This window comes from Leuciscus leuciscus (assembly GCF_965113295.1).
Source record: "Leuciscus leuciscus genome assembly, chromosome: 20".
Taxonomy (NCBI): Eukaryota; Metazoa; Chordata; class Actinopteri; order Cypriniformes; family Leuciscidae; genus Leuciscus; species Leuciscus leuciscus.
The window spans coordinates 17,575,130-17,588,467 of record NC_138744.1 but is presented as its reverse complement, the minus strand read 5'-3'; the positions used below and the strand labels follow the sequence as shown (position 1 = coordinate 17,588,467).

The following is a 13,338-nucleotide window of genomic DNA, read 5'->3' as shown; positions in this document are numbered from 1 at the left end:
CATCTGGATGATTATTATACATCCATCCATTCATTCTTCATACGGATTATCATAGGGGCTTGAGATTAAATTACCTATATTGCACGTCTTTGGATTGTGGGAAAACCCACACTGACACAGTGAGAACATGAAAACTCCACACAAAAAGGTCTCCTGGTTCAGTAGGGACTCAAACCAGGGACCTTCTTGCTGTGAGGCGACTGTGCTATCCCCTGAGCCACCTGAGTAATGATTTATAGAAGAAACATGTTAAATAACGATGAACATAAATACTCACACACAGATCAGAAGACTTCATTCAAACTTAATTCCCGACCAACACAAAATTCAGTGGAAGCAACTTGCTAAAAGAAAGATGAGGAACTACAAATAGAATTCACACCCACTAGTCTAAACTGGATTCAGAGATGATCTAGTCAGTGTGGGTTGAAGTGTGGTCAAACTAAACGATTTCCCACACTGAGCAGTCACATGTTTCTAAATCTAGTGTAACTGTGAGCTCACAGCTCTGAAAATACTGTGGAAAACATGTAGGCTAGTACAACATTAAGTGCACAGCTCACAGCCACACTGCTCAAATAAACCCAAAGATTACGCAAAGAGTATCAATCAATATTCAGACTAATTGGGGAAACAACGGTGGTATGGGAAAAATAATAATGTTCATATGTTGCTTAAATAATGTATTGGAGGAAACAGTAAAGACTTGTTTTCTCTGCGCGCACACACACACACCAGATGTGTGTACTCTCATCATATGATGTAATATTCTTACATTGTATTAAACATTATTAAAATGTCAGTGGAAACTGATCAGGTGGATTTACAATCCCTTTCTCTTATTTTATATAATCAATAGGGGATCCATCTCAAATCAGTGCATCTACTTACTATAATGTTTGGTGTGTGTATTTGGTCTCCGAGATTAAACTGATTGTCTGATCCATGAATAACAGGATTTATTCATTTAGCCAGGTTTCCAAAATAAAAATGCACTTGTTTTGTGTCAGGGATGTGGATGAGGGATGAGCGAGGACTCAATCGCAGAAGAATGCAGGGCTTTTATTAATAATACAAATAAAACAGAATACAAACAAAACTCCCGCCCCTCCTCCACTGTGATTGGACGGTTGGGTAAAAAGTGACAGTGATGAGCGCTGCGTTTTAACCAGAGTTGAACATTCTTCAACTCTCTGTGACCTGTAAAAGACGGCAAACGCTCACATAGACAGTATAAGAAGTGGACAGAGCCATCTCATTGGAACTCAATTGAGACAAGTGAAGCCCATTTTTAGCGATTTTTTAGGACTTCCGTTCCTGACGCGCAGACTCAAACCAAGCTTGACGACGTAGATGTGACGTGAGCAACCCGTCTGTCTTCTAGTGGCTGTGGCATGAGAAATCTGAATCATTCCCTTCCGAATCTTGCAGAGACGGAGAGCGTGAGTAGGAGGTGTCTATGAGCTAGGAGCAGGAGAAACTTTTGCTAGGTATTCTGATTCATTATTTTGTCACTTTGCCTCCACGTCTCCCCGATCAGGGGCGTAGCACCAAATTTTGGGCCCTGGGTACAAACCATCTTGCTGGGCCCCCGTACCAAATACCATAGTGATACCAATGGGTGGGGTATTGCATTTTTATCATAAAAACACTTAAAATGTAAACAAAATAAGCCACACTCTGATTAATATATTTTTGTTTTATTGTCAAAAGTACAAGATAATTGATGATTATTTGTCTGTTTAAAATAGGGTGGATTGCCCTAATGTGGGACATTTTTTGCTTTTCAGACTTTTGTAGAGTATTACGATGTGAAGACCATACATTAAATCCACATCCAATACCTTTTTGGAATCCTCAGGGGGTTTTCTAATCAAATCAAAAGAGAAAATGCAGATAACACATTCATAAAATAAATTATACAGATATCAGTGCTTTTAGTGCCTAATTGTCTGAGAAAATGTGCAGCTTCCTAATGTGGGACAGTCATTTGCCTAATGTGGGACACTGTAAAGTCTATGTTAAAAGGTCTAAACTGGTGCACCTTCATTCATGAATAATAGTAAAACGTCCTCAATAAGTAATTCTGTCTATTTCTTTAATTCTTTATTTTTATGTTCAGTCATTTTACCATTTGCAATGTTGTTCCTGTCATAAAACCAAGGTTTAAGATGAACGTTGGACAATTGAGTATCATCAAGCAAATAAAACAACATTATGGTTTTGCATGCATGAATTTATTATTAACTTATTATTATGAATGTATTTATTATGAACTCGTGAAGTAGCCTATATTTAAAGGTAAATATATAAAATGTTGCATAGGCTTATTACAATATATCAAACAACAACAGATGAAAAAAACAGCAGATAACAAATGGCCTGCAGAAGTTAATAAGTCATGAACTCGTGAAGTAGCCTATAGGCTATTTAAAGGTAAATATATAAAATGTTGCATAGGCCTATTACAATATATCAAACAACAACAGATGAAAAAACACACACACAAACACAGCACACACACACACACACACAACCTTCAAACCGCAGTAAAAATGTCCCTCAAACCGCAGTATAAATGTCCCTTGCCCTTAAATATCTGTAGTAATAAAGTATTTTAATACTGCAAAAGATCACTAAGAACATGTAAATAACCATTACTGCTGCATAAACCATGCTTCACCACACATTCTTGACTGGCATGTAGCTTTACAATTGTCCCACATTAGGCTAATCATACAGTCCCACATTAGGACACTACCTGTCCTAAAGTGGGACAATAGAAAAATGTATTAAAAAACAAATATATAGCTTAAATATATACTATGCTATACTATTTTTTAATGAACAAACATTTTATAAACACGTTAAGATAAAAAGCAGCATGATTATTTTGATAATGATTAATTTATACCCTTAACACTAATTTGGTCAAAATTGTATGTCACTGACCTTCTTGCAGCTTTCACAGCAAGTACTTCCTGTTTGATGATTGCCCCGCCCTAATTTATGACTGGACAGGTCAAAGGTTATATGATTTTGTTCACATGACACTACAGCTTTGGCTTTCCCATAGTTTCAGTGACATTCATTAGTTTGGGGAAGAGCCACACCCACTGGAGCTTAGGTGTCCCACATTAGGCAGTGTCCCACATTAGGGCAATCCACCCTAAATGCAGACTATAGAATCACAGGGTACACTAACCGCCAAACTAGACATTCAGTCTTTGAATTACGTTTTTAAAATAAGTCATTTTCAATCATTAAGATGTGCATTAAACTGAGAACAATCCTGTACTTAATGTAAGAGCGTGCGCGAGCTAATTTGCATAACATTGCGGTAAAATAGGCGCTAACGATCTGTGTTTTCGCGGGTGTTAGATTTTGACAATGGAGGGAAATATACAGTGTTTTCATGTAAACTTCTGACTCTGGGGAGAACTGCAGCAGAAGAGGAGACAAGCTGCGCAGCTGCCTGGAGTGGCAGTGTGTTGAGCTCCCAGCTCCGCCTCCGTCTGCTTCTCACTCCGTTATTTACCCAGAAACATTGTTTGCTCGCTATGTAGGGTGTGATACTATAAAGAATTGGTATATTATTCAAATAGAGTACGAACATAAATGTATGCAATTCTACCTGGAGTAGATATTTATGTTAAAACAATGTCAATGCTCGATGATGCATTTGGAGCTCACCTTTCTTTTCAAAAAACTGAGTGAGCAACTGCTTGCCCTCATTTGCCTTTCTCTCTTTAATCTTCTTTTCTTTTCGTTTTTGAGCCCCTGATTTTCCTTTCTTAAGGAAAGACATGACTCTTCCCCTGTCTTCCTAGTTCCTATCACGGCTCACTCCAGCTCCTGTCTCATCAACTGATTCACCGCAGGTCCACAGCAGAAGCACCTGAACTGCGGGTTGTACCATTTACATTGATTCGAGAGGGGTGGTGGGGCCCTGCACAGCATGAAAATGACTTTTTTTATACCAAACCAGTGCCTAACTACAAGTTTAGTTTTGCACAGGAACTTTTTTTATTTGTACATAAATGCTATACAAATGTTAGTGCATATATATGTATGTATAGAAAACTGACTTCTAAGGGCCCCCCCCTGCCTCGGGCCCTGGGTACTCGGTACCCTTTACCCCCCCTTTACGACGCCCCTGGGTTGAAGTGTGGTCAAACTAAACGATTTCCCACACTGAGCAGTCACATGTTTCTAAATCTAGTGTAACTGTGAGCTCACAGCTCTGAAAATACTGTGGAAAACATGTAGGCTAGTACAACATTAAGTGCACAGCTCACAGCCACACTGCTCAAATAAACCCAAAGATTACGCAAAGAGTATCAATCAATATTCAGACTAATTGGGGAAACAACGGTGGTATGGGAAAAATAATAATGTTCATATGTTGCTTAAATAATGTATTGGAGGAAACAGTAAAGACTTGTTTTCTCTGCGCGCACACACACACACCAGATGTGTGTACTCTCATCATATGATGTAATATTCTTACATTGTATTAAACATTATTAAAATGTCAGTGGAAACTGATCAGGTGGATTTACAATCCCTTTCTCTTATTTTATATAATCAATAGGGGATCCATCTCAAATCAGTGCATCTACTTACTATAATGTTTGGTGTGTGTATTTGGTCTCCGAGATTAAACTGATTGTCTGATCCATGAATAACAGGATTTATTCATTTAGCCAGGTTTCCAAAATAAAAATGCACTTGTTTTGTGTCAGGGATGTGGATGAGGGATGAGCGAGGACTCAATCGCAGAAGAATGCAGGGCTTTTATTAATAATACAAATAAAACAGAATACAAACAAAACTCCCGCCCCTCCTCCACTGTGATTGGACGGTTGGGTAAAAAGTGACAGTGATGAGCGCTGCGTTTTAACCAGAGTTGAACATTCTTCAACTCTCTGTGACCTGTAAAAGACGGCAAACGCTCACATAGACAGTATAAGAAGTGGACAGAGCCATCTCATTGGAACTCAATTGAGACAAGTGAAGCCCATTTTTAGCGATTTTTTAGGACTTCCGTTCCTGACGCGCAGACTCAAACCAAGCTTGACGACGTAGATGTGACGTGAGCAACCCGTCTGTCTTCTAGTGGCTGTGGCATGAGAAATCTGAATCATTCCCTTCCGAATCTTGCAGAGACGGAGAGCGTGAGTAGGAGGTGTCTATGAGCTAGGAGCAGGAGAAACTTTTGCTAGGTATTCTGATTCATTATTTTGTCACTTTGCCTCCACGTCTCCCCGATCAGGGGCGTAGCACCAAATTTTGGGCCCTGGGTACAAACCATCTTGCTGGGCCCCCGTACCAAATACCATAGTGATACCAATGGGTGGGGTATTGCATTTTTATCATAAAAACACTTAAAATGTAAACAAAATAAGCCACACTCTGATTAATATATTTTTGTTTTATTGTCAAAAGTACAAGATAATTGATGATTATTTGTCTGTTTAAAATAGGGTGGATTGCCCTAATGTGGGACATTTTTTGCTTTTCAGACTTTTGTAGAGTATTACGATGTGAAGACCATACATTAAATCCACATCCAATACCTTTTTGGAATCCTCAGGGGGTTTTCTAATCAAATCAAAAGAGAAAATGCAGATAACACATTCATAAAATAAATTATACAGATATCAGTGCTTTTAGTGCCTAATTGTCTGAGAAAATGTGCAGCTTCCTAATGTGGGACAGTCATTTGCCTAATGTGGGACACTGTAAAGTCTATGTTAAAAGGTCTAAACTGGTGCACCTTCATTCATGAATAATAGTAAAACGTCCTCAATAAGTAATTCTGTCTATTTCTTTAATTCTTTATTTTTATGTTCAGTCATTTTACCATTTGCAATGTTGTTCCTGTCATAAAACCAAGGTTTAAGATGAACGTTGGACAATTGAGTATCATCAAGCAAATAAAACAACATTATGGTTTTGCATGCATGAATTTATTATTAACTTATTATTATGAATGTATTTATTATGAACTCGTGAAGTAGCCTATATTTAAAGGTAAATATATAAAATGTTGCATAGGCTTATTACAATATATCAAACAACAACAGATGAAAAAAACAGCAGATAACAAATGGCCTGCAGAAGTTAATAAGTCATGAACTCGTGAAGTAGCCTATAGGCTATTTAAAGGTAAATATATAAAATGTTGCATAGGCCTATTACAATATATCAAACAACAACAGATGAAAAAACACACACACAAACACAGCACACACACACACACACACAACCTTCAAACCGCAGTAAAAATGTCCCTCAAACCGCAGTATAAATGTCCCTTGCCCTTAAATATCTGTAGTAATAAAGTATTTTAATACTGCAAAAGATCACTAAGAACATGTAAATAACCATTACTGCTGCATAAACCATGCTTCACCACACATTCTTGACTGGCATGTAGCTTTACAATTGTCCCACATTAGGCTAATCATACAGTCCCACATTAGGACACTACCTGTCCTAAAGTGGGACAATAGAAAAATGTATTAAAAAACAAATATATAGCTTAAATATATACTATGCTATACTATTTTTTAATGAACAAACATTTTATAAACACGTTAAGATAAAAAGCAGCATGATTATTTTGATAATGATTAATTTATACCCTTAACACTAATTTGGTCAAAATTGTATGTCACTGACCTTCTTGCAGCTTTCACAGCAAGTACTTCCTGTTTGATGATTGCCCCGCCCTAATTTATGACTGGACAGGTCAAAGGTTATATGATTTTGTTCACATGACACTACAGCTTTGGCTTTCCCATAGTTTCAGTGACATTCATTAGTTTGGGGAAGAGCCACACCCACTGGAGCTTAGGTGTCCCACATTAGGCAGTGTCCCACATTAGGGCAATCCACCCTAAATGCAGACTATAGAATCACAGGGTACACTAACCGCCAAACTAGACATTCAGTCTTTGAATTACGTTTTTAAAATAAGTCATTTTCAATCATTAAGATGTGCATTAAACTGAGAACAATCCTGTACTTAATGTAAGAGCGTGCGCGAGCTAATTTGCATAACATTGCGGTAAAATAGGCGCTAACGATCTGTGTTTTCGCGGGTGTTAGATTTTGACAATGGAGGGAAATATACAGTGTTTTCATGTAAACTTCTGACTCTGGGGAGAACTGCAGCAGAAGAGGAGACAAGCTGCGCAGCTGCCTGGAGTGGCAGTGTGTTGAGCTCCCAGCTCCGCCTCCGTCTGCTTCTCACTCCGTTATTTACCCAGAAACATTGTTTGCTCGCTATGTAGGGTGTGATACTATAAAGAATTGGTATATTATTCAAATAGAGTACGAACATAAATGTATGCAATTCTACCTGGAGTAGATATTTATGTTAAAACAATGTCAATGCTCGATGATGCATTTGGAGCTCACCTTTCTTTTCAAAAAACTGAGTGAGCAACTGCTTGCCCTCATTTGCCTTTCTCTCTTTAATCTTCTTTTCTTTTCGTTTTTGAGCCCCTGATTTTCCTTTCTTAAGGAAAGACATGACTCTTCCCCTGTCTTCCTAGTTCCTATCACGGCTCACTCCAGCTCCTGTCTCATCAACTGATTCACCGCAGGTCCACAGCAGAAGCACCTGAACTGCGGGTTGTACCATTTACATTGATTCGAGAGGGGTGGTGGGGCCCTGCACAGCATGAAAATGACTTTTTTTATACCAAACCAGTGCCTAACTACAAGTTTAGTTTTGCACAGGAACTTTTTTTATTTGTACATAAATGCTATACAAATGTTAGTGCATATATATGTATGTATAGAAAACTGACTTCTAAGGGCCCCCCCCTGCCTCGGGCCCTGGGTACTCGGTACCCTTTACCCCCCCTTTACGACGCCCCTGTCCCCGATTGCCCACGAGCTTCTCCTCCTGTCCATACGGTAATCTCTCTACTGTGCGACAGAGAGTCGCATGGTTATGACGCAATCGTTAGCCTACTTTTACAAAAACTGCTTCTACGGGGCCATAACATAAGCTACAAGGTAATGGAGCATTTTATACATTGTCGTGTTTTTTTAGAAATAAATAATGGACAAATGGAGTCTTTAAACGCCTCAGATGTGAAGTTATTCGCTGTCAAAGTGACGCCAAAATGAATGGGAGTCAATGGGATGCTAACAGCAGGTGAAGTTCTGCTACAAGATGGTGGCACGCGGCCGGCTTCAACTTCCGGTCGACTTCCTTCCCGCTTGAACGCTCAGCGCTTCAGAGAGAAAAAGACGCTCATGGCGTTTTAAAAACGCAGCGCTCCCATTGAAAACAATTGAAAAAATACGCCAGCCGCGTGAAAAAAACGCTTTGGTAGACACAGGGGCCGATCACACATGATGCGTTTTTTGCAGTGAGAGCAGAGTGCGAATTACCCCACCATAATTGGGGGGTACTGCTCCTTCACTACTTCTATGACCATCATGGTCCACTACCATATCAATCCCCACTGTGATCGTTAAGTGCAACATGTGTTGTGTAACACACATACAAGGTCTAAACATGCAACAAACTGATAATCAGTAGGCTACAGAATATCTCATTATATATCCAAAAGAGAACTGTTTTGATCAAGCCCATAATCTTCTTGTGTGACTTTCTTGATGTTCAAAGAGCAGTCAGACCCCAAACTCAGTCTCTCACGTCTCTCTATGTCATTCTTCTTTCCCTAAATTAATCAGTTCAACTGTCTCTGAAAGTCTGGTATAGAGCTGGTAAGTCCCGCCCATCCGTAAAAAACCCACTGGACCTCTGGGTTGAAAAATCGTCAATGCAAGTGAATGTGAGAAAATAATTATTTTCTGGTTCCGTTTGAATCGTGCCATGAATGTGAACATATGTTGTCTGTGAATTTTTTATATAATTTTTCATGTTACGAGTTTGACAGTATATTGTATGATTCTTTGGCTAGCAGTTGTGGAAAAGACATAACGAGAAAGACTACAACGTCACCCCATAACACATTTTCCCTCCACTTGTCAAATCACGGTGCTAATGCTGCGATAATCTATGGAGACAGATCGAGATGCCTGTGTGTTTTGTACCCAAATGTCACCATTCAAACCAAATTGGCTGTTCTTTCTTCAGATTCCCGTCTGATGTAAAAACTAGGTTGTAGTCCACAAAGTGCTCTCACACAAAGTCTAACCATATCAAACTTCTACCCGCTAAATTGTAGAATTCTTCACACGAAAAATTATATAAAAAATTCACAGACAACATATGTTCACATTCATGGCAAAATTCAAACGGGACCAGAAAATAATTATTTTCTCCCATTAACTTGCATTGACGATTTTTCAACCTAGAGGTCCAGTGGGGTTAGCGGAAGGGGCGGGACTTACCAGCTCTATAGATCCATGTAGTTGATGTGCAGTCAGACAGAGCATTATTACAGGGCAAACTGACATTTTCACCAGAACTGCTGAACACATTTTACTTCTGCTCCACTGGTACCTACATACAGTGAGGAAAATAAGTATTTGAACACCCTGCTATTTTGCAAGTTCTCCCACTTGGAAATCATGGAGGGGTCTGAAATTGTCATCGTAGGTGCATGTCCACTGTGAGAGACATAATCAAAAAATAATAATAATCCAGAAATCACAATATATGATTTTTTAACTATTTATTTGTATGATACAGCTGCAAATAAGTATTTGAACACCTGTCTATCAGCTAGAATTCTGACCCTCAAAGACCTGTTAGTCTGCCTTTAAAATGTCCACCTCCACTCCATTTATTATCCTAAATTAGATGCACCTGTTTGAGGTCGTTAGCTGCATAAAGACACCTGTCCACCCCATACAATCAGTAAGAATCCAACTACTAACATGGCCAAGACCAAAGAGCGGTCCAAAGACACTAGAGACAAAATTTTACACCTCCACAAGGCTGGAAAGGCCTACGGGGAAATTGCCAAGCAGCTTGGTGAAAAAAGGTCCACTGTTGGAGCAATCATTAGAAAATGGAAGGAGCTAAACATGACTGTCAATCTCCCTCGGACTGGGGCTCCATGCAAGATCTCACCTCGTGGGGTCTCAATGATCCTAAGAAAGGTGAGAAATCAGCCCAGAACTACACGGGAGGAGCTGGTCAATGACCTGAAAAGAGCTGGGACCACCGTTTCCAAGGTTACTGTTGGTAATACACTAAGACGTCATGGTTTGAAATCATGCATGGCACGGAAGGTTCCCCTGCTTAAACCAGCACATGTCAAGGCCCATCTTAAGTTTGCCAATGACCATTTGGATGATCCAGAGGAGTCATGGGAGAAAGTCATGTGGTCAGATGAGACCAAAATAGAACTTTTTGGTCATAATTCCACTAAACGTGTTTGGAGGAAGAAGAATGATGAGTACCATCCCAAGAACACCATCCCTACTGTGAAGCATGGGGGTGGTAGCATCATGCTTTGGGGGTGTTTTTCTGCACATGGGACAGGGCGACTGCACTGTATTAAGGAGAGGATAACCGGGGCCATGTATTGCGAGATATTGGGGAACAACCTCCTTCCCTCAGTTAGAGCATTGAAGATGGGTCGAGGCTGGGTCTTCCAACATGACAATGACCCGAAGCACACAGCCAGGATAACCAAGGAGTGGCTCTGTAAGAAGCATATCAAGGTTCTGGCGTGGCCTAGCCAGTCTCCAGACCTAAACCCAATAGAGAATCTTTGGAGGGAGCTCAAACTCCGTGTTTCTCAGCGACAGCCCAGAAACCTGACTGATCTAGAGAAGATCTGTGTGGAGGAGTGGACCAAAATCCCTCCTGCAGTGTGTGGAAACCTGGTGAAAAACTTTCAGTTTTTTTACAGTTTGACCTCTGTAATTGCAAACAAAGGCTACTGTACCAAATATTAACATTGATTTTCTCAGGTGTTCAAATACTTAATTGCAGCTGTATCATACAAATAAATAGTTAAAAAATCAGACATTGTGATTTCTGGATTTTTTTTTTTAGATTATGTCTCTCACAGTGGACATGCACCTACGATGACAATTTCAGACCCCTCCATGATAAGTGGGAGAACTTGCAAAATAGCAGGGTGTTCAAATACTTATTTTCCTCACTGTATTAATATAATAGTGTTAATTATTTAAACTTTAATGACATACAGAAAATATTTTCTTGTATATTAAAAACTAAAGTAATAACCTACATCAAATTTTCAGCAAGATAAAACCATGTTCGCTCAATCTAACTCTTTGCCAGTCTCTATACCAAAGTAATTCAATTATTTTTGAACAGATGGTTGTTCACATTATACAGATTTTGCATAATGTCTTATAGACCATATCAAGATTTCTTTACCTGTCAGAAGTGGACAGAGAATGATCAGTCGCAGCAGACACATGTGACACCGATCAGACATTTTCTGTTTCTTTCTTTTCATCATATAGTTACAGTTCTTCTTTTAAACATCATCAGCCCCTCCTGTGGTTGTGAACTTCCTCAGATCAACTGACTGTTTAGTGCTGACACTATATACAGCTGCATTTCACTGACACTATACCATGCACGACATACAAAATATAAATATGCTCTTGTGGAATCTCTATTAAGTTAAACGTGCTATTGATGTCTAAGAGTCCATAATGGTGACATTAGATATCAAGTTTTAATTATAAACGAACACAGGAACATTTGTTTGCAAATATTGCAGTCAAGACTTTATGATACTCAACCATATCACAAATAATCAAATTTTAATCTAAAATAAGCAAAATCAAGATTTCTCAAGATTATTTCTTATAATATTATAATTTAATAGGATAATAAATAATAAATAATAAAATAAATAATACAAAAATGTCTTTCTTCCTCCTCAATAAATGTTGGTTTTAAGAAAATACAGCTGAAATCACAAATCTAATTGTGATCAATTAATTTATATCAAATACATTTTGAAATAATTATCAAATAAATCAAAGTTTGAAAACAAGCAATCATAATCAAGTAGAAATTCTGGAAATAGTTTATCAGGGAGCCGTTTAATATTGGAGAAAGGAGAGCCTTCGAGTCATAAAGGTTGAGAACCACTGTCAAAAGTAAAATATTTACTTATTGACAGAATCCCAAATGTTCAACATTTAAATATGAAATCTTTTTAGGTGTACAAATGTTTATGAGTCCTCTGAGGTTCATGTAATATTGAAATAATGGAATTAATAGGCTGATTTTATTTTATCCATATTTATACTGGAACTGAATGACTTTAATGGTTCTCAGACATGCATTTTTCCATTGATTCGGATAGAACACTGTGCTAAAATACTCTGGCTGTATCCAGAATCATTCCCTGTATACATTAGTCGACTAGCCCACTTGAAGGAGTGAATAAAAACGAGTTTGAACACTGAGTTGCTGGAAGGGCTGCTGTTTTTGCATAGTTTGAGCTTGGTGTTTAATAATAATTTGATATTTAGATAATTGATAATTAGATTACCATTTCTATATCATACCATATTATCTTTATTAAACAATAAGACAATAAATTATTATTATAATTTTTTATTTGACAATTTCTTGTCAATTTCTAAATATTTACTTTTTGATTTATGAATTATAACAGACTGATTAGAAAAACACATTATTTAGCTGTTACTTTTTTAAATTGGTTTTATTATTATTGAACAATTTCTTGCTTTTTGTTAGTTTTTATTATTTGTCATTTTGATATAAACATTTAACTTTTAAAATAAAGGTTTTACAACAACATCACCATCTTCTGTTATATGTGGGCATCCATGCTCATCTTGTACAGTATATGATATTGGTGGAGGGTGGTGGGGGCCCACATCAATATTTTTTCAGGGGGCCCCGAATCCTTTAGCTACGGCCCTGCTTCTGACACTGTCATAATCCACTGCATCTGTATCCTAAAGTTATAAACCCACACAAAATGAGGTTCTCCGAAGGAAAACTGCACAAGGAAAAATTTGTAATGACAAAAAATACATTTCACTTTATAATACATTTGACATAGGCTACTTAATACATTTATTATTGACAAACACAATTTAGTATTACAAGCATTACTGAAAGCAGTTGCTCAATCGGTTCAAACACCAAATTTTCATTCCTGTCATATTGTGATTAAAGTTTACATCGCCTGTTTTCATAATCACTGGAAACTGACAGTTAACAAAATCTAAGAATGAAACTGTCCTTCATTTTCTGAACTTTGTGCAAGCATAGACATCACTATATCTTCCTGAATGAATAATAAAGCAATAACATTAACTGAACATCAAGCAGACAGCTACTGTAAAATAAACATCCCAAACTAACCAAAA

At 38.0% G+C, this 13,338-nt stretch overlaps 1 protein-coding gene across 1 annotated transcript in view; it reads right to left on the bottom strand.

The window, feature by feature from the left end:
* The window catches only part of LOC309483819 (uncharacterized protein), a 49,202-nt gene extending 40,502 nt beyond the window's left edge, over nt 1-8,700 (bottom strand). Inside the window, exon 1 of the mRNA XM_082149858.1 lies at nt 8,676-8,700. The gene's annotated coding sequence lies outside the window, so the exon portion shown is untranslated. The remainder of the gene's footprint in view (nt 1-8,675) is intronic.
* Between the last annotated feature and the right edge of the window lie 4,638 nt (nt 8,701-13,338).